This window comes from Aquarana catesbeiana, linkage group LG09 (genome assembly GCF_042186555.1).
Source record: "Aquarana catesbeiana isolate 2022-GZ linkage group LG09, ASM4218655v1, whole genome shotgun sequence".
In the NCBI taxonomy this organism is placed as follows: Eukaryota; Metazoa; Chordata; class Amphibia; order Anura; family Ranidae; genus Aquarana; species Aquarana catesbeiana.
Genome location: NC_133332.1, coordinates 289,867,181 through 289,888,347, shown reverse-complemented (window position 1 = coordinate 289,888,347; position 21,167 = coordinate 289,867,181). Strand labels below are relative to the sequence as shown.

Below are 21,167 nucleotides of genomic sequence, written 5' to 3'. Positions count from 1 at the left end.
CCTCCGGAAGGACCTCCAGAAGATCAAGGACAGAACTACCACTGTGGAGGGCCGAGTCAGTGACATGGAGGATCAGATGCCCCCTCTGAACAGAGATGTGAGAATTGCTGCACAACAGGCATTCCAAGCTAATAGCAAAACAGATGATATAGAGAAACGCCTAAGGCGCAACAATATCCGTGTATAGTGTGGCTCCCCGAGAAGGTGGAGGGTCAGGACCCCACTGCATTCATCGAAGGTTGGCTGCAGTATGTGTTTGGCAAGGAGGCCTTCTCACACTTATACACAGTGGAATGGTAATCCTCCTAGATTAATATTAGCAAGGCTCCTGAACTATAAGGATGGGGAAATTGTGCTGCGATTAGCCAGAAAAAAGGCTACAATACAATGTAATGGCACTAAAATATCGTTCTTCCCCGATTTTTCTGCTGAGGTGCAATGTAGACGCTCAAAGTTTGCCAAGGTTAAAAAGACTGCAGCGGCTCCAGTTATCCTATGCTTTTCTCTGCCAAATTGAGAGTAACGGCCAGAGGCCGAAATCAGTTTTTTTGAAAACGCACAGGATGCGGCCGTTTGGCTGGACCAGCATGAACAAGATCTACGCCGCCGCAGGCCTGAGGATGGTGATGGCTGACATCTAGTTCGGGGTATAAAACGCAAATGATGGGTGCCAAGTTACATATAAAGTATGCTTTTTCAATAGAGGGCCTGTTCCTGATATTTACCCTCCTCAAGAGTATACACACCTTTCATTTTTCTGGTTACTACCTCTCTGTAAGCCTGCATAGATGTTACCGTGTATGATGCTTTTCTATGCCCTATCGCCATGGCTTGAATGGCTACTGTTTGAATGCCCTGTTGGCAGAAGCTGTTCTTTTAGAAACCAAGTTTTACATCTATGGGGAGGTCTCAACCTGGTTAAGTTGACAGTGGTCAGGCCCCCCCGGACTATCTCCGTACAGGAACGTTAACCTCAATTCTCTCTGCTGCACAAGATCGACTGTCTCCAATATACCTTTTCAGTGTACTTCCCTACCTCAGGACACTTTCTACATGCTACAACTCACTTTTAGTGCTTATGGATGCCACTTTGCTCGGTATTGCCTAGCCCTTAGAGACCTGCCTTTCTATAGTGGGATCTCCTGTCAAAATAGTTATGATTGTCTGCTATGTCTACCACACCTTTAGTGGCCTGGAATGTGTGAAGAGTTATTAAACCTTTGAAAAGAACTTCAATTTCCTCACGTTTGTGCAAATTTCACCCAGCTATTATAGGCCTGCAGGAGACCCACCTCACAAGGGACATTATCAGATACTTACTGTATTCCTGGGTTGATAAGGCGTATCATTCCACTCATTGTGTATATTCTCGTGGGGTGAGTATTGATACCATAAAGGCATTGGCATACCAAGAGTTGGACACTGCTGGTTGAGGTGGGCCACTAATATATGGCGTCTTCGCAATCCAGATCAAAAACAGTTTTCATGCTTCTCCAAGACTCATGGCTCCATATCACATATAGATCTATGCGTGGTTACTCCCCACATGGTCAGTTATAGCTCTAAAGTGGAATATTTCTCACAGGGGGGTTTCAGACCACCCCCCTGTAGCCTTATGGCTGATTGCTCAACCCCCCACTTCCTTACCCAGGGCCCCTTAGAAACTTAACGCCTTTTGGTTTAAAGTATTTACCTCCCAGGAATGGATAGTTACACAGATCAATAGATTTTCCAGTATCATTGTCAAAATGACAATACCATACAAAAATGGGAGACCTTCAAGGCATACCTTCGAGGGGTTTTCATAACAAATACAAATGGTAAAGCGGATTTCTGCTCTACTGGAACAGGTGGGTGACCAGGTACGATAACTGGAGTAATATATTATTGATCCATCTGATTCTGCAAGGGAGGCATGGATATCAGCCCAGGATTCACTGGATCGCCTGAGATCTTTCGCTGCAGAATGTAAACGTCTTTTTTACAAAACTAGCATTTTATGGAGAAAGGGGAAAAGACGGGTCACCTACTGGCAAAAATTGCTTGATCCCAGCAGCAATCTCCCGCTATGTGGGGCATTCGATCATCCAGTGGACAGTTAGTCAACAACCCAGAAGAAAATTATTTCTGAACTAACACCCTTTTATACAGAACTTTATGGATCATGTGATGGCTATTCAGACGATAATCTAGACATATCTTTCGGATATTTCCTTGCCATACTTATCTAGTAAAGCTAGACGATAGCTAGGTGTTCTGTTAACACTGGATGAACTGCAGGCGGCGGTCGGCTCTTTCGCCACGTGCAAAGCTCCCAGGGAAGATGGCCTCCCAATGGAGGTGTACACCCAATATGGGGAGAAGATTTTTCCTAGGCTGCTGGAGGTATTTAACGCTTTAATGAGGGTCACCATCCTGCTTCTATGACCATAGCTAATGTGATCCTGTTACTTTAAACCTGGGAAGGATCCGGTTGACCCTGGTTCCTATAGACCAATTTCTCTCCTTCAGAGCGATATTAAAGTGTTACTAAACCCACAACAGTAAAATCAGTCTGTATATGCAGCATAGCATGCTTGTTATACTCACGAAGGGGTTAAGCCTCTGCATTGTGTAAAAAGGCTGTGTTTTATCCTGTATACATAAATCCTCCCCCTCCTGCACTGTCTATCTGGGGAAGGCCAGCTAACACAGGCAGGGTAACCGACCTGCATATTCTCAGTTGTGTCTTTTATGCTGGAGAGAACATTTACTTTTTCTCAGAGCTAGCCAGGTCACATATTGACATCACACATGTGGGCATGTATCAGTGTTAATTTAGTCGACTAAAACGACAAACATTTTAGTCGACTAAATGAATACTATTTTAGTCGACTAAAATCAAAAACAACTCAGATGATTTAAATGAGACTAAAACTAAAATGCCATTTTAGTCAAAAGACTATGACTAAAACTAAATTGCAATTACTGAAATGTACTAGAGATTTTAGTCGACTAAAACGTAGGACATTTTAGACGACTAAAATGTACTGGAGATTTAGTTGACTAAATACGACTAAAACAATTGCAGAAGACTAAAATGGAACTAAAACTAAAATGCCATTTTAGTCCTAAGACTAAAATTAACATTGGCATGTATACAGGCTGTAGTGGAAATGTCCTCCTACCTGAACTCTCAGCACTGTCGAAACTGTGCAGCTTATCACGTGACCGTGGTATACAGATCATCTACAAAAGGTATATAGTGACAGTATTTTAATGTAAAAAGATTCATAAGCTGCGGGCTCAGTGGGGGGGGGGAATAAACTATTTTCATATTGCTGGGTTTAGTAACATTTTAAGGTCTTGGCGCTTCGGGTCAACGGGATCATCTCTTCTATCATACATTCAGACCAGGCTGACTTCATGCCGCAAAAATCTACAGCCACAAATCTTAGATGGCTTTTTCTTAATATGCAGATACGAGCCGATAAAAGAGGTCAAAGGGCTCTTTTGTCCCTTGACGCTAATAAAGCGTTCAACAGCATTAGCTGGTGGTATTTGTGGGCGGTATTATCCAAATTCGGATTGGGAGCCAGATTTATAGCTTGGGTGAGTTTGCTGTATTAATCGCCGCAAGCAACCATAAGAATGTCTGACAGGATGTTGCACGCTTTTGCTCTGGGCAGGGGAACTAGGCAGGGATGCCCCATGTCTCCACTGCTCTTTGCTATAGCAATAGAGCCTTTAGCAGCCAACAGGTCACTGGGTTCAAATTTGGGGACCTGCACGAGAAGATCATGTTATGTGCTGGTGACATAATGCTTTTTCTGGGGGACACCAGTGCTTCTTTAACTAGAGTCATGTATATAATTTCAGACTTTGGACGCTTCTCTTGCCTTACTATCAACTGGTCCAAGTCAGCCCTGATGGTTCTGAAAGATGATTGAGGGTTAACGATGCCTATTTCCTCTCCCATCCCAGTGGTCTCCTCCTTTAGATACTTAGATGTCTAGATAATCGCCCAGAATTACTGCCACTAAATATTATTATAATTATAAATATTTATAAATATTCAGAGTGGTCAATACCCTATTCAGACTCCCACTGTGGAATACTGCCCCCCCCCCGGCTTAAGCTGGAAACACTGCAATATCCTAAAGATGGTGGAGGTTTGGCAATACCCAATCCTTGGCTGTACTATCTTGCGGCCCAAATGCAGCATCTGGGACTGGAGGCACAGATGTTTCAGAAATCTAACAGATGCCTACTCTCACGCTTATTCAAAAATATGGAACAAGAACAAACAGTTGCACGATTTACTGCATGTAGTCCGATTTGGGAAAACCACACACATGTAGAATTGGCCAAGTTACAGCAGGAACCTAGGTGGCGCACCTTTGGTGGGACTCTTCTGTCCCATATATTTCAAAATATTTCCCTAACTACAAAACAGATTTAATTTACCCGCAACTATGCTTTATTCCTATCCTCAGCTGTGTCATGCTGTCTACGTGCAGGGTGGTGCGGGGGAGTGGGTTGTGTCTTCTACTCCCTTTTTCCATATGCTACAATCCAACACTGAAACCAAGGGAATCATTTCCCAATGCTATCAAATGTTACTAATTGAACATTTAAAAGCGCATCCCATCAAGGCGATATATCTATGGCAGGGAGATCTGGAACGGGAGACGCCCTCCGACGAAGCGTGTTAGTGCAGTCCCCCATGCACAGTTGATTACCTTGATACAGCCTACCACTCTATACAGACTATTTTTTTCTATATTCTGGACATTGTTTTTTTGAATCATTATCTTTTTGAAACATTTTTTTGTGGTTGGGGCTTTTAGAGGCAAAAAAAACAAAAAAAAACAAAAACAAAACAAAACAAAAAAAAAAAAAAAAACACATCGTCCGTGTGTCCAGAACAGCAGAGTTTGGCCAGAAAAAACTCTTGACCCTGCTAAATGTCTAAATGCTAGACGCGTTTATCGCTTGAGCGTTAATTCATTTCAATGGCCAGAATAAAATTCTTATCCTAGCCAATAAAATTAAATAACGCGCAAGCTCTTGACCCCTGTAAACGTGCCTAAAAGCGTTAGACACTTTTACATGCATCAGGCTTCTTTTCTGCCAAAACTTTGCTGCCAGGAGGAAAGGCTTCTAGGAGAGCTTGCAAAACCTCCTGTGTGCAAGAGGACTAAAACGAACACTGGGCAATAAAAAACAAGATACGTGTAAATTCTACCATGACACACTATACGCGCAATACTGTAAGCTTTAGTCCTGTAACATATGGTGCTTTCGCATAATAATAAATAAAACAAGGTCAGTAATTTACATCATAGAATAGAGTGAACAGTACTTGCAAATGCATCCTGGAAGGTGACGATCTGGTTACTACAGTAACATGAAATTCAATATTCCAAGCATTAACGTTCAGTAGAGCAAGCAGTTCTAAACCTCAGGGAGACCAGGTGCTGGTAATTGTCCTCCAAAAGCTTCCATGCTCCAACAGAAAGGGCTCATTTACTTCTTTGTGGTGCATTAAAGCGGAGCTCCACCCAAAAGTGGAGCTTTTGGGGGGGTGGGGGTACCCCGATTTTGACAGGTACCTGCTCCCACTCCGATCACCTAGGCAATCAGAAGTGGAAGTTTTCCTCCCCCCTCCCCGCAGGGTTCTGGGACACTACAACTCGCAGTGCGGTTTACGCATGCACAGCGGGCCCCCATCTCTTACAGCTTGTGGCTTTACAGTAGATGCCCACAGTTAAGATAGTGGCGCCGGGGATAGGCGAGAGGATGTGAGCAAGGTTCAGGTGAGCCCATCGCTGGATCGTGGAACAGGTGAGTGGCTGTTGAATTTTTACAGCTCCTCTTTAAATGTGCATTGTGTTAAAGTGATAATGTTTTTTCGTTTTTTCTTTAAATAACAAACAGGTTATAATAACCTGCTCTGTGCAGCCCCGATCCATAGAATGCATAAGGGTAATGCGAAAGAAAATGTGAAAACCGGTGTTTTTCTCCTTTATTGATGTGCGCTGATGAGGCGGCACTGGCTCTCCGTGATCGGGACCGATGTCTCTCTGACAGAAGCCGCTAATCGGCTTTTCTTCTCTCCTCACGCTGTTAGCGTGAGAAAAAAAAAAAAAAAAAGAAGCAGATTACGATCTTCTGTTTACATCACATGATCAGCTGTCGGTCAATGACATCGGCCCCTTACTCCGATCTGTGATCAGCCGAATCTCTGACTCGCTGATCACAAAGCATGGCGCGCTTGCACCCCGCGGGGGGGGGGGGGGGGCATTCTCGGGAGGACGTAAATAGATGCCCTCCCGGCAATTAAGACCCACGCTGTAGCCATCTTCCGGCTATAGCGCAGGAGGGAGGTGGTTAGGAGATTCCCATTAGGGAGATTCACCCTCTATTTGTCTACCGGCTGATCATAGGTGCAATACCTTACAGGCTGCAGAGTAAAAAAGAAAATGATAAAAACACATTTTTTACCTGCAAAAAGATGTCCATTTATTTGTCTCAGCAGCTGCTTATAATTTTTATCCTTTAAGGCTGGGTTCACACTGGTCCGACAAACACTCCGACATTGGGAGCTCATGTCGCATGACGTGTGAAATTCAACGTTTCCCTATGGGAGCCGTCCTAACTGGTCCGACACAAGTCGTTCCGACTTTAGAAATGCTCCCTGTACTACTCTGGTCCGACTTTGATCCTACTTCAGCCCATTGACTATAATTGAAGTCGGATCAAAGTCGGATCGCCGTCTCGCATGATCCGACTTTGGCATGTGACTTGTGCACAGATGATCTTGAGTGGGAACTCCGCGCCAAATTTTAAATAAAATAAAAAACCGGCCTGGTATGGATTGTAAGGGGAACCCCCTATGCCGAAAAAACAGCGTGGGGGTCCCCCCCAAAATCCATACATCCATCCATACATTGTACCCCTACCCATTCACCTAGGAAAAAATTGTCAATAATAAAAAAAAAAAAAAAAAACAACACACAATAGACAGGTTTTTAAAGTAATTTATTAGGCAGCTCCGGGGGTCTTCTTCCGACTCCAGGGGTCTTCTGCCGACTTCTCCGCGCTCTCCGGTTCTTCTCCCGCTCTCCGGTATCTTCTGCCGGGCTCCTCCGCTATCTTCTGCTAGCAGTGGCCTGGTCTTCGTCGTCTTCTTCCGATGTTGACACGACGCTCTCTCCCACTGTAATGCCGTATGCGCGGTACGCAATGACTTATATAGGGATGGTGAGTGGTCACTTCCCTTATTACATCACAGTCACATGATGGGACTGTGATGTAATAAGGGGCGGGGTCACCGGGTGAAATCACCCAGTGACCACGCCCTATCCCTATATAAGCCATTGCGGACCGCGCATATGGCATTACAGTGGGAGAGAGCATTGTGTCAACATCGGAAGAAGAGAAGAGGGAAGAAGACAGCGAAGACCGGGCCACCGCTAGCAAAAGAGCCGGCAAAAGAGCAGAAGATAGTGGAGGAGCCCGGCAGAAGAACCGGAGAGCGCGGAGAAGAGGCCGGAGAGCGCGGAGAAGAAGGAAGAAGACCCCAGGAGTCGGAAGAAGACCCCCCGGAGTCGGAAGAAGACCCCCGGAGCTGCCTAATAAATTACTTTAAAAACCTGTCTAGTGTGTTTTTTATTTGACAATTTTTTCCTAGGTGGATGGGTAGGGGTACGATGTACCCCATACTCATTCACATAGGGAGGGGGGCCGGGATCTGGGGGCCCCCCGGATTCCGATAAGCCCCCCGCCAACCAACGGCCAGGGTTGTCGGGAAGAGGCCCTTGTCCTCATCAACATGGGGACAAGGTGCTTTGGGGCGGGGGGGCCGCAGGGCCCCCCCCCCCATGTTGAGGGCATGCAGCCTGGTACGGTTCAGGAGGGGAGGGGCACTTGCTCGTCCCCACCCCCATTTCTGACCGGCCGGGCTGCATGCTCGGATAAGGGTCTGGTATGGATTTGGGGGGGGACCCCCACGCCGTTTTTTTCGGCGTAGGGGGATTCCCCTTAAAATCCATACCAGACCCAAGGGCCTGGTATGCTCTTGGAGGGGGAACCCATGCTGTTTTTTATTTAAAATTTGGCGCGGAGTTCCCCCTCAAGATTTATACCAAACACAGTGCCTGGTATTGGGGGGGATCCAAGTCGGATCCCCGTTCATTGAAAGTCGGACATATGTCGGCTTCTAGTCGCAGGGCAAAGTCGGATCCAAAGTAGGACGGCTGTCGTGTTGCACTAGTGTGAACCCAGCCTAACTCCTCTGCTGCTCCATTCAGCTGGGAAAATTAAGTGACCAACTCAATACTTCTTGGTATGGAGGGTATGTGACTGACGGCTCGTTCACACCATTTCCATTGAACTGTGCTGATCTGCATAGGCGAAAGCAGGCTTAACCCAAGGGCACATAGAAAACTGTTGTTTTCTTTGCGCCCTGTTAACACCATAAGTCTTGGCTGAGGAGAATTGCTGCAGCGTAACACATAGTGCCGAGTGTCACTGCAGTATGCTGCAACATGCTATGGTGCATAGACTTATGCGAAGGGTCATTTGTGACACTAAAACAGAATAAATAAATAAAAATCACAAAAGGTTGTAATGTGACAGCTGGCATCCAAGCCTATCAGAACACCCAAACAGTGACTGTATACGATTGGATACAGACGCTATTTGGCTGAAAGTTTTCCACCCTGATTCTTAGACAAAAGGTAATGAAAGAGAAGAGAAAAAAAAAAAAGGAAGGCCTTTTGTCAAGCTGGGTAGCGCCACCCATGGAATGCCAGCTTTACCAGCGCTGGAGTTTACCAATCGGCTGCTCAGCTACCAGCACAGTCACATGGGGGAGAGGAATCCTCAGCCCTGTGTAAGCTCTGACTAGAATCAACTTGCACCTTACACAGGACTTCTCCTCCCATGAATTATCAGATATAGCTGCAAAGGGAAGGGCAGTCTCTTCCTAGGTCGGCACTAATGTAGAAGTAAAAACGGCACAAGGAAAAGTTTTTTATTTTTTAAAATAAAAGATCATAAATACATTATTAGTTTATCAACGGTCACATGACCGCTTGCTAGGTCCCCCTAGCTGCACTGTCTGGGAGTGGTGGGCAGAGAGACACCTTATAAGTGCATCCCTTATGGAAAAGTCATTCACTGGCACTGGAGTCCTACTTCTTCCACCAATCAGCAGGCTTGCTAAACGTTTACAGCAACAATTAAAACATCAGGCTGACCACACCAGAGCACGATTGCTGTCACCCTGAAAAATATAATGACAGGCTTGGAAGAGGTAGGAGGAAGAAGATGTGTAGCTACAGATAAATACAAAGTATACAGTGGTTCAGGTTACAGAGTGCCTGTGCAGCCATGTATTACAATGAATCTTTTCAGCTTACTTACTGTTGTTTTTCCCTGCATACAAGCTTGTCACGATGGGACCACAAATGAACCGTGTCTACGAAGGCCGGGTTCACACAGGTGTGCTGCGGTTCGGGTGCCGCGTGACTGCATCCACGTTTTACGCATGGTTTCTAGATGTGTCCCTATTGACTTCTACAGGGATTTCACACTGCTCGGTTGAAAAAAACACTTATGCGTTCTTGCTGTGTTTTGAATGCCTTTTTGCAATGGTTTCTGGACCCCCGACTCCAATCCTGCACCTGTGAGACCTGGACATGCGATTTAAAAGGCGCCAGAAATGCAACCGCAGGTGCATTTTCTATGCGTTTTCCATTCAGTAAGGATATGCGTTTTTGGTGTGGTTTTTAAACATGCACCAAAGGTGCAGCATGCAGGACTCTTAAAAACACACCTCACTTGGAGCACATTGGTGTAGAGAGTTCCATAGGAATTAAAGGGATTAATTTTTCTTTAGCTTTTTTTTTTTTTTTTTCGGATCAGTGTAAAGGGCCTTTTAACAATGCCCACTGATTGACACCTGTCATTTTACTCCAACTTTTTGATAGATTTTTTAGAAATTCATCCATTTCAGCAATATTTGTCATTTGGTAATCCAAAACTTTCGTTTTCGAATAGGTTCTTCATTTTTGGTCTGCTCCAGGCCACCTGTTTGCAGTTTTAAGTAATTTGTTTGCTGCATCCCCCCTGCCAAACCTGCCCCTCCATGTTCAGCCTCTCATGGAGTGGGAAGACCCTGAATGCTGAAGGACATTTCTATCCTCCATATGGAGAAGGCATCCCGGTGAAGCACCCCTAGGATTTCTTCTCCAGTGTACCATTAGGATCTCCTCATCTTTGCCAGGGGGCAACTTTTAAGCCTGTTTGACTCATACAGCATACGCTGTCTTGGGTCCCAACCTTTCGGTAAGCCTCCATTCATATGGGTGGTGGTATCTGCACAATCTTTATTTTTTCACATCAAACCCCTGAGAAGGCCTCCAAGGCGATTTATACCTGTATATTTTCTTCTGACCTACACTTTTGCTATTGGACATTAAAGGCTTGTCTAGACCTATATAAAATAAAAAAACCCAAGGAGAGGGTTAAACGCTGCGCTAGAACAATAAAAAATGATATGTGAAATGTAAGAGCTGCCAGCACTAAAAGTCCAATACTAAACTCCAAACATCAAATAAATAAAAATGAGTGCAGCGCTAAAACTGAATGAATAAAAAAACATATGCTAAAGAACATAAATAAATAATTGACCCATCACACATTATATTATCAAACCAACAGGTCTCCTATAGAAAATAGAGGCAAAATGTCTCTGCATGTGTCATATGTGAGAAAAAATCATATAACTTAAATTATGTGATCCCAAAAGAATAGCAAAAAAAAGTCCATAAGTGAAGTAGGTGGATGATCAAAATTAAATTCCAACGAAAAATTGTGACACAGGTGATTCCAGCATCCAAAGTGACTTGCACCCAAGTGAGGTATGAGGCTCCTTACCAGCTCAGGATGACCACCATAACAGTGGTCCCACCAGGCGTTTGGGAAATTAACAGGTCACCCACAAACCTATGCCGATCATTCCAGTGTGTAGAATCTGGAAGTCGATCACGTTGCAATGAAATGGTCCAGGTATAAATATCGAGCTCTGAATGTGATCAAAGGTGAGATCTGATTATCTGTACCAACTGCAATCGACAGGTGGCCTGGAGCAGACCGAAAAAAAAAGAGAATTGATATTTATACCTGGACCATTTCATTGCAACGTGATCGACTTCCAGATTCTACACACTGGAATGATCGGCATAGGTTTGTGGGTGACCTGTTAATTTCCCAAACGCCTGGTGGGACCACTGTTATGGTGGTCATCCTGAGCTGGTAAGGAGCCTCATACCTCACTTGGGTGCAAGTCACTTTGGATGCTGGAATCACCTGTGTCACAATTTTTCGTTGGAATTTAATTTTGATCATCCACCTACTTCACTTATGGACTTTTTTTTGCTATTCTTTTGGGATCACATAATTTAAGTTATATGATTTTTTTCTCACATATGACACATGCAGAGACATTTGCCTCTATTTTCTATAGGAGACCTGTTGGTTTGATAATATAATGTGTGATGGGTCAATTATTTATTTATGTTCTTTAGCATATGTTTTTTTACTCATTCAGTTTTAGCGCTGCACTCATTTTTAGACCTATATAACATCATCTATTTTTAGGTCCAATATCCATGATACGCCTTCATTACTTTGGGGATTATTTTGACCACTGTTTTCACTATTTATCCACGTGGTGACTATAATTGTTTCACAATCAAGATGGACTGTTTTACTAATAAGGAACATTTATCATTTTTATGTTGATACTCACATTTTGTCACTTCACTTTTGAATAATTTACAGCGCTGCACGTATCTTATATATCTTATGGTTTTCAGCAAAAATTCTATTTGCAGTGTCAGCGGCTTACACGTTTTGAGTTAATACGTTTTGAGTGAGCGCAAGGTTATTTTGGTTTTTTTTTTGTTTTAATATCAAACCAAAGCCTATGGTGATCACAAGAACCCAAATTTTCTCCCACCTCGGCATCAGACAATCGATCCCCATTTGTCAGTACTAGGTCTAGAGTATGATCTCCTTTGGTTGGGTTTTATACTGTTACATCCCCATTTAGTGCCTCCATTACATCCTTGCTCCTGCTTGGAATCGTGTGTGCGCTAAAACATGCATCACATCGGCCTCTCTGCAGCCCAATACTGACAGCTGCCGCATGCTAAAATGGAGCATTTGGTATGCAGGCAGTGCGAATGGGCATTCCGTGTTTACGGCTTTGGAACATGTGTGACGGTCCTTGGGTTGGGCAGCCGAAAGGCTGCCCTGACCTGGTGCTCCTAAAAACCGCCATTTAATTGAGGCGCCGCAATGCTGCCTCTGATGTGCCTATTAATTGCATTGTCATGGTTGCACAAGGTGGTTTTTGGTTAATTCAGGGGTAGAGATAAGCTCCCCGTTTGCTACCAGTGTGCAGTAACACATGCGTGTTGATAAGATGTTCCATTCTGTAATGTTCCTTGTGGCATTGGTCATTGTTAAGCAACACAACACACTGTGTTAATGTGCGTTGTGGTGCATGTCCTTTAGCAAGGTGCATTGTGTTACCATTAAGGGTTCGTTCAGAAGGGCACCAACGTGTCTTCCATGCAAGCTCCCCTTTTTTTTATTGCGCTTATTGAGGCAGAAGAAGATGCAGTGGCTGCACGAACACAGCTGCATGTCACATGCAGGTAGGGGCAGATGCATGGATCTGAGCGCACAATGATTTTTGATGTGCAGCTGCTGCATCTACATCTATAGGCTGCCCCCATGTAGCCCGAGTCAGATGCAGGCACAACAACAAAGGGAACCTGCATGCAGGACAGGTGTCAGCATAAAGCCGCAGAATGAATTGCGGCACAGTGTGCCAATGGGCCTGTTCTTGCAGCTCATTTGTGTGAACCAAACCTAAGGCTGTGTTCACACCAGTGCGCTGCAGTTTAGGTGCAATGCAATTTGTGTGTTTTTTTTTTTTTTTCCCCACACAGTTTTAGATGTGCTCTATTAGACCATGTGTTTTCATAAAAACACATCAAACCTCTGCAAGCTGCATCTTTGATGTGCTTTCAGAAAACCTGAAAGCACGTCAAAAAAAGAACCATATGGTTCACTAAAGAGGTAAATGGGATAGTAAAAGGAGGGAAAACATAAAATCAGTATACAGTATAGGAGATTCAGGCTCAGTTCACACTGCTGTGATGCGATTTTCAGTGCGATTTGCATATTCTATAGGGGTCACACTGTAAATTGCACCAAAGTAGCAGAGGAACCTTTTCCAAAGTTGCATTGATGAGAATGGTCATCTTTGAATATGGTTAGTGTTATCCCTTGTCATGCGACTCAAGTTATATTACAAGTTGCACTAATATGAACCAGAACATAAGGGAACAGAAGTGTAGCTCATAGACAAGTAGAAAAATATAGACAATACGAGGCCAAACAGTATTAGTGCTGCCAAAGCACAGAAAGAGGAGGAAATGGGTAAATCTATTATGAAAGGAGACAAAACCTTTTTTAAGTACATCAGTGATTGAAGGAAAAATATGAAATGAAAATTGAACACAACGCTTATGTTGAAGGCGACCTGGTAGTAGCAAACTATTTAAACTGTTCAGTCTTCTCAGAAATAAATTGCACTAACAAAAAACAAGTTTGCGGATCATATTGGTTGTAGTAATGATGGCTCATGTTCAGGATTTCTGGATAGCAAGGTAGGAGATGGCAATTCCAGGACAATGAGTTGAATATCTGTTGTGGTCAAGTGACGGAATCAGTCGTCCCCCCCCCCCCCCCCCCCTCCAAAACAAAGGCTTATTGATTATTTAGAAACACAAAGCAGCATGGCTTTACTAAGGGTAGATCACATCAGACTAATCTGATTGCATTTTTTGAGTGTTACCAATGTTTTGGGCCAGGGTGACCAATGTTTTGGGCCAGGGTGGTGCTGTGGACATTGCCTATTGTGATTCCAGCAAGGCATTTCATACAGTTGCACATAATGATCTAATACAAAAGTTCTACAAGCCAGGACCTAAAGTGGGAGTAAACTCCCATGTATATTAAAAAAAAAAAAAAAAAGGGAGGTTAGAAGAAGAGGCAGACTCAATGGACCACTTATGCCCTGCACACACGGCCGGACATTGATCGGACATTCCGACAACAAAATCCTAGGATTTTTTTTTCCGACGGATGTTGGCTCAAACTTGTCTTGCATACACACGGTCACACAAAGTTGTCGGAAAATCTGATCGTTCTGAACGCAGTGACGTAAAACACGTACGTCGGGACTATCAACGGGGCAGTAGCAATAGCTTTCGTCTCTTAATTTATTCTGAGCATACGTGGCACTTTGTGCGTCGGATTTGTGTACACACGATCGGAATTTCCGACAATGGATTTTGTTGTCGGAAAATTTTATAGCAAGCTCTCAAACTTTGTGTGTCGGAAATTCCGATGGAAAATGTGTGATGGAGCCCACACACGGTCGGAATATCCAACAAGGTCCTATCACACATTTTCCATCGGAAAATCCGACCGTGTGTACAGGGCATAAGTCTTTTTTTTTCTGCAGCCAGCCACTCTTCCACATTTGACTTTTTATGTCAACTTTATTTGACGTACACATAGTGACACTTCATTCATGTCACTGCACTACATTATGGTACATTGCACTGCTGTGTGGTGACATGTGGTGCCAACCTGTATGCTGCAAGTAATTGATGACACACATCTTTTGCAAGCTCTTATGGGAGTATATACCCCTTTAAAATCAATACTGATTAAAACATAATTAATAAACCATAATGATAAGGTAAAGTCCTTGCCTTTTTTCATACAAGGACTTTTACATGTTAAACAATTACCAATACAGAAAAATGTATAGATGTATGCAATAACCGTGCCCCCCTTTTTTTTTTATTTTTTTGTTCCCACGCAGGTCTTTCTGTGGTTTTCTGTTCCGGTTGGATGGTCGCAGCTCTTTCCTTCTCTGTCTCCTAGCGTGGAGGAAGGAGGGAGGACTCCAGGGTCTGTCCCTCCCACCATACCTCCGGCATCAGCTGGGATCTCCCTCCGTGCCAGCGGCGTCACACTGATTCGCATGGTGCCATTGCTGCAATAGCCGGCGATTTGACATGTCAAATCGGCCCATAGTGAACGTGGGCTTTATCTGCTATGGGGTGGTTGGCAAGTGGTTAAAATGCAGCATTGCCCTAAACAAAATAGTGTTGGTGACTAGCGATGGGCTCGGGCGTGTTCGAAACTTCACGTGCCACCAGGAAGCCAACACTGCACATCGCTAATCACAGGCAGTGAGACATTTCCCAGTTTGCAGCTGAAGAGATCTGAATAGGTCTCACTGCCTGTGATTAGCCGTGTGCAGTGACGGCTTTCTGGCGGGATTGGGCACGTGAAGTTTCGAACACACCCGAGCTCATCTCAACTGGTTTCAGCAATTCGTATTTCAGCCAATCATTGACTTTCATGGGCTGCTGGCAGGAGAGCCGGCGTTGGCGCAGTATACACACACCTGAAAACACTGCAAAATGAAGGGCCAAAGCTATCAAATGCATGAGGCCCTAAGGGCTTGTTTACACCAGATTCAGTCAGGTGCGTTTTGAAATGCAGCATAAACGCAGTACGAAGGCATATGCAAAAAAAATAAATGTATTACAAAGTGCCTGAATTAATTACACCATTGAAGTGCTTTAAAGCAGTTGTAAAGCCCGCTTTGTTATTTTTACCTACAGATAAATAAGGCTTACCTGTAGGTAAAATGAATATCTCCTAAACTTGCACAGATTAGGAGACACTCGCTCTGAAGGTCTGGTGTATCGTGTCGGACCTTCAGAGCTTCTTGCCGGAACCGTGGGCTCCCACGAACATGCGCGGCAACGATGTAACCGTGGCTCCGGCCACTCACAGTTCCTGAGCCCGCAATCCCAGAAGAAAGGGGCGGGAGAAGATGTCAGCAGTCTCAGCGGTGACCAGGCGCCGCTGTAAGGGCTTTGTTCTAAGGTAAGAATTTCATAATGTGCTAGTATGCGATGCGATGCATACTAGCACATTAGGCCTTTGTCTTGCAGGTGGTTTATAAGGATGAGCTCTGGCGTGTTCGCACAGCCCACGTGCAGAGCCCGCCAAGAAGTCGGCACTGCGCTGATCACAGGCAGTGAGACATTTCCCGATCTCTGCAGCCGCACATCTGGACAATGTCTCACTGCCTGCGATTAGCACATCGCTGACTTCCTGGCGGGCTCTGCACGTGGGCTGTGTGAACACGCCGGAGCTCATCCTTAGTGGTTTACAACCCCTTTAATGGGGGGGGGGGGGGGGGGGGAGGAAGTACAGCGTGCTGCACTGCATTTTTTCACACTGGAACAAATGCAAACGCACATTGATGTGCACCAATTTGTGTATACGCAACTTATAAAAAAAATACATAATCAAAATGAATGAAAAAATTATTCCGCAGAAACACACAACAAAGGCACCAAAAAGGAGAAGGCAGAAGCGTGGGGTGAACGAACCCTAAAGCTGCTTTCACACTGGGGTGGTTTTCAGGTGTTTTAGCGCAAGAAATAGCCTCTAACGCCTGAAAAACCGCCTCCCATTCATTTCAGTGTGACTTTTCACACTGGGGCGGTGCGCTTGCGGGACGTTCTGAAAAGTCCTGCAAGCGGCATCTTTGGGGCGGTGCGGGAGGGGCGTATACAACGCGCCCAAAACGCCCTGCTCATTGAAATGAATAGGCAGTGCTGCCGAAGCGCCTTGCAAAGTGATTTGGCATCGCTGCAACATGGATGCTTTTAACCCTTTCTTTGGGAGCTAGCGGAGGTTAAAAGCATCCCGCTAGCGGCCAAAAAGAGCCCCTAAATTGACGGTAAAGCGTCACTAAAACTAGGGGCGCTTTACCGCTAATGCGGAGCGGCTACAGCGTAAAAGTAATCTAAGAGCGGGTGCAATTTACCTGTGGAATTAGGTGTGCTCCTATTTTCATGAACGTGTGAGAAAATCCTGCATGCCGCCTCTTTAATGCACTTTCAGAAAACGCGATGGTGTAAAAGAAGTCAACGGGAGCGCAGGTAAAGCGCACATACAAACGCTGCGGTTTAGTCACAGCGCATATCGCCATGAGCCGCTCTGAGGCCCTATTCACACCTTGCCGTTTCGCACACATTCACCGAAACATGCGGAAAAAACACATATTGCGCCTGTGAGACGCACAGGTGTGAATGAGGTCCTAAAAAGGTAAAACGCGTTAGAGTCAATGCGCTTGTAAGTGCAGGATATGTAACCCCAATGGAGAGAGGAGCAGGAAGGAAATAATAATAAAAAAGGACAACACAGAGGACTGTAGTGGGAAGATGTCAGTCAAAGGTGGATATGAAGTACCCAGCCACAGGTGTCTCCATCCATTCCCAGCCCATAGAGGGGACACTCACCTCACACACACTGTCACTGCGCACCCCTCCGCCGTCCTCCCTTCTCCACCATAGCCGGAAGTCCCGGCAGCTTCGGCCGCAACAGCTCCAGCCCCCGATGTGTCGTCTTGGTGAGGCAAATCCCCGGTTGCTATTGGCTGGCTGCGTACCTACTCTGCTCTCCGGGAGGACGGAAGCCGCAAAGGGCCAGTGTACAGCAAGCGCAAAGCCGTCCAATGGGATGGCCACGCCTCAGTGAGAAGACCAGGAAGTGACTGAGCTTTGCGCCATCTTGGTACACCCATACAGCCAGGGGGAGGGTCGGCCATATTGCTACACCCAAGTCGGATTGTCGAATTACAGGCGTTATAGATTGTACGTAGGCCATTTATAGGAAACAGAGAGTGGAATTCGTAAAAAAAAAAACTCTTGGTTCTTTTCAAATATTGTTATCAGAAAAATATGGAGGCCATTACTGACTAATTAAAATAAATACCAGTTGCTTGGCTGTTGAGTAAGGATGAGTTCCGGCGTGTTCGCACAGCCCACGTGCAGAGCCCGCCAGACATTTCCGATCTCTGCAGCCGCACATCGGGACAATGTCTCACTGCCTATGCATACTTACCAACTGTCCCGGATTTCCCGGGACATTCCCGGGATTTGGACTCTTTTCACAAATTTATTGTTTCCTGGGAAATGTCCCGAGAAATCCGTTTTTTCATGAATTTTCGCCGCTAGAGGTCCACGGCGGCCGCCATTTTTAAGAAGACCAGGAATGGCTGGGTGGCTAGACAAAGCTCCTGCCGCGCCGCCCACCCTGCACCCCGCTCCGCCTCGCCCTGCCTACCCCCCCCCGTCCCGCTGCCGGTCTGTTATGGAAAGGGGTGGGAGTTCTATTGTAACCACGCGGCCGGTGGAGGGAGACATTATTTTGTATACCCCCTCCTACTAGGACACCTGAGGTAAGAGGGGGGGCACCACTGGGGACACCTGATGTTAGGGGGGGCACCGCTGGAGACACCTGATGTAAGGGGTGGGGCACCGCTGGGGACACCTGATTAAGGGAGGGGCACCGATGGTGACACCTGATGTAAGGGGGCTCCGCTGGGGACACCTGATGTAAGGGGGGCTCCGCTGGGGACACCTGATGTAAGGGGGGGCTCCTCTGGGAACATCTGATGTAAGGGGGGGCTCCGCTGGAAACATCTGATGTAAGGGGGGCTCCGCTCGGGACACCTGATGTAAGGGGGGGCTCCGCTGGTGACACCTGATGTAAGGGGGGGCGCCGCTGGTGACACCTGATGTAAGGGGGGGCTCCGCTGGTGACAGCTTATGTAAGGGGGGTCTCCGTTGGTGACACCTGATGTAAGGGGGCACCGCTAGGGACATCTAATGTAGGGGGGGCACCGCTGGGGACACCTGATGTAAGGGGGGGCTTCGCTGGGGACACCTGATGTAAGGGGGGCTCCGCTGGGAACATCAGATGTAAGGGGGGGCTCTGCTGGGGACACCTGATGTAAGGGGGGGCTCCGCTGGGGACATCTGATGTAAGGGGGGGCTCCGCTGGGGACACCTGATGTAAGGGGGGGCTCCGCTGGGGACATCTGATGTAAGGGGTGGCTCAGCTGGGTACATCTGATGTAAGGGGGGGCTCCGCTCGGGACATCTGATGCAAGGACGGATTCTGCTGGGACACCTGATGCAAGGACGGACACTGCTGGAGGCAGCTGATGCAAGGACAGACGGCTGGTGGCAGGCGACGTGGCAGGTGACATGCTCAGGGATCCCACTGATTCGGCATTATGGTGAGTTGAATGATTTCATTTTATATTACAATGTAATAATAGAAATAATGCACGTCAATCATCCTGACACCATAACAACCATGGTGCCAGGATAATTGAAGTGCTAACACCAGGTGTTTGGAGTATCTTTATCTGCTGGTTGTTAAACTTTCTAGAATACACATATTTCCATTGTTGTGTAGGATCTGGGCCTGCTGTCCCTCCATCCCTCTCCCCCCCTTTCCCTCTCCATCCCTCATTCATCTCAGACTCTAACCACACACCCTTTGAGCCACGCCCACTTAAGAGACGCCCACTATTTTGCGTAAACCACGCCCATTTTTCGCCACGACACAGTGAATTTTTACTTTCCCCCTGTGCCACGCCTACAAATGCATGCCCCCTAATTATAATAAGACTCCGCCTACAGCCAAAAAAGTGTCCCTAAAAATTTTTTTCCAATGTTGGCAACTATGCCTATGATTAGCGCAGCGCAGTGCCGACTTCCTGGCGGACTCTGCACGTGGGCTGTGCGAACACGCTGGAGCTCATCCTTACTGTTGAGCTTAATAAAGCGGAACTTCAGTCATTTTTTTCAACTTTCCATTAAATCTTCTGCCCTTGTTGTTTTAACTGTGGATAGTAAAAAAAAAAAAAAATTCTGCCAGTAAATAGCTTATACAGCCCACTTCATGTTTCCTGTCTGGGAAAAAAGCCTAGATGTATGACATCATAGTTACATAGTAGGTGAGGTTCAAAAAAGACACAAGTCCCTCCAGTCCAACCTATGTGTGTGATTATATGTCAGTATTACCTTGTATATCCCTGTATGTTGCGGTCGTTCAGGTGCTTATCGAATCGTTTTTTTTAAACTATCGTTGCTCTCCGTTGAGACCACCGCCTGTGGAAGAGAATTCCACATCCTTGCTGCTCCTACAGTAGAGAACCCTCTACGTAGTTTAAGGTTAAGGTTTTCTTCTAATTTTAGTGAGTGGCCACGTGTCTTATTAAATTCCCTTTCGCAGAAAAGTTTTATCCCTATTGTGGGGTCACCAGTTCGGTATTTGTACAATGAAATCATATCCCCTCTCAAGCATCTCTTCTCCAGAGAGAATAAGTTCAGTGCTCGCAATCTTTCTTCATAACTAATGTCCTCCAGACCCTTAATTAGTTTTGTTGCCCTTTTCCTGGACTCCAGTTCCAGTACATCCTTCCTGAGGACTGGTGCCCAGAACTGGACAGCATACTCCAGGTGCAGCCGGACCAGAATCTTGTAGAGCGGGAGAATTATCGTTTTATCTCTGGAATTAATCCTCTTTTTAATACATGCCAACATTCTGTTTGCTTTACTTGCAGCAGCTTAGCATTGCATGCCATTGCTGAGCCTATCATCTACTAGGACCCCCAGGTCCTTTTCCATCCTAGATTCCCCCAGAGGTTCTCCCCCCAGTGTATAGATTGCATTCATATTTTTGCCACCCAAATGCATTATTTTGCATTTTTCTACATTAAACCTCATTTGCCATGAAGTTGCTCCCCCACAATAATTTGTTCAGCATCTTCCCTGCTTAGCTTAGTATCGTCCGCAAATACTGAGACTAAAGTGTTTACCCCATCCTCCAGGTCGTTTATGAATAAATTAAATAGGATTGGTCCCAGCACAGAAACCTGGGGGACCCCACTTTCCACCCCGGGCCATTCCCATTTATCACTACCCTCTGAACTCTCCCCTGTAGCCAGTTTTTTAATGCAAAGCTCTCTCTCACTCTCCTGAGAGTTTGCCAGGAAGGAAGGGGGGATGAGTCATAAGAGGGCCAAACAGAGCTGCAGAGTTGAAGGTGTGCCTCTGTGTGTCTGTGTAAATCCAGGAAGTGAACAGGCAGCAGCTTCAGCTGCCCACAGTTAAAATGGATGCAGCCAGACTTAGTGGAGGGAGATT

The 21,167-nt window shown here is 45.8% G+C and overlaps 1 protein-coding gene across 2 annotated transcripts in view; it reads right to left on the bottom strand.

The window, feature by feature from the left end:
• FAM3A (FAM3 metabolism regulating signaling molecule A) overlaps window positions 1-17,694 on the bottom strand; it is a 110,065-nt gene extending 92,371 nt beyond the window's left edge. Inside the window, exon 1 of one of the 2 annotated variants that reach the window (XM_073600401.1) lies at window positions 17,466-17,694. The gene's annotated coding sequence lies outside the window, so the exon portion shown is untranslated. The remainder of the gene's footprint in view (window positions 1-17,465) is intronic. The other variant, XM_073600400.1, reaches the window with a different exon arrangement.
• Window positions 17,695-21,167: the final 3,473 nt, after the last annotated feature.